We start from the raw sequence: 469 nt of genomic DNA on the forward strand, positions 1-469 counted from the left end.
CTGTTTTGAAAACGCAGAGACCCGGGTTTCCGCTCTTGATGTTGAGGAACTGACCGACAACGTAGAGCAGGGACAGTGACTCTACTTCACAAGGACAAAGACAAGACAGACTGCAAGAACTGGAGACCTATCGCTCTTTTAAACTTGGACTGTAGACTTTTTCTTAAACTTTTAGCATCACGTGAAGGGACAAACGTATCAATGGGGTGGCAGTCCCGGGGTGTGGGGGACTTGTTACCAAATGTATTTTACATACGGACGACGTAAACATTTTATGCACTATGGCAGTGCGATTTGGAAGGCGGCACAAGCGAGGCTCACCGTGAGCGTAATGACTGGGACCACGAGGGTCTTTGGCCGCTCCGGTGCGGAGGGCTGTACATGCTCTGGTTCCTCTCCACGGAAGTCTTTAGTAAAAGGCGAAAGACTTGTGCGCTATAAAGAGAAACCAGAGCATGTACAGCCCTCC

The 469-nt window shown here is 49.7% G+C and overlaps 1 pseudogene; it reads right to left on the reverse strand.

Annotated features, from left to right (window-relative positions):
* Window positions 1-375: 375 nt before the first annotated feature.
* On the reverse strand, window positions 376-457 carry LOC121939197 (annotated as a pseudogene).
* Between the last annotated feature and the right edge of the window lie 12 nt (window positions 458-469).

This window comes from Plectropomus leopardus, unplaced genomic scaffold (assembly GCF_008729295.1).
Source record: "Plectropomus leopardus isolate mb unplaced genomic scaffold, YSFRI_Pleo_2.0 unplaced_scaffold43133, whole genome shotgun sequence".
NCBI classification, from domain to species: Eukaryota; Metazoa; Chordata; class Actinopteri; order Perciformes; family Serranidae; genus Plectropomus; species Plectropomus leopardus.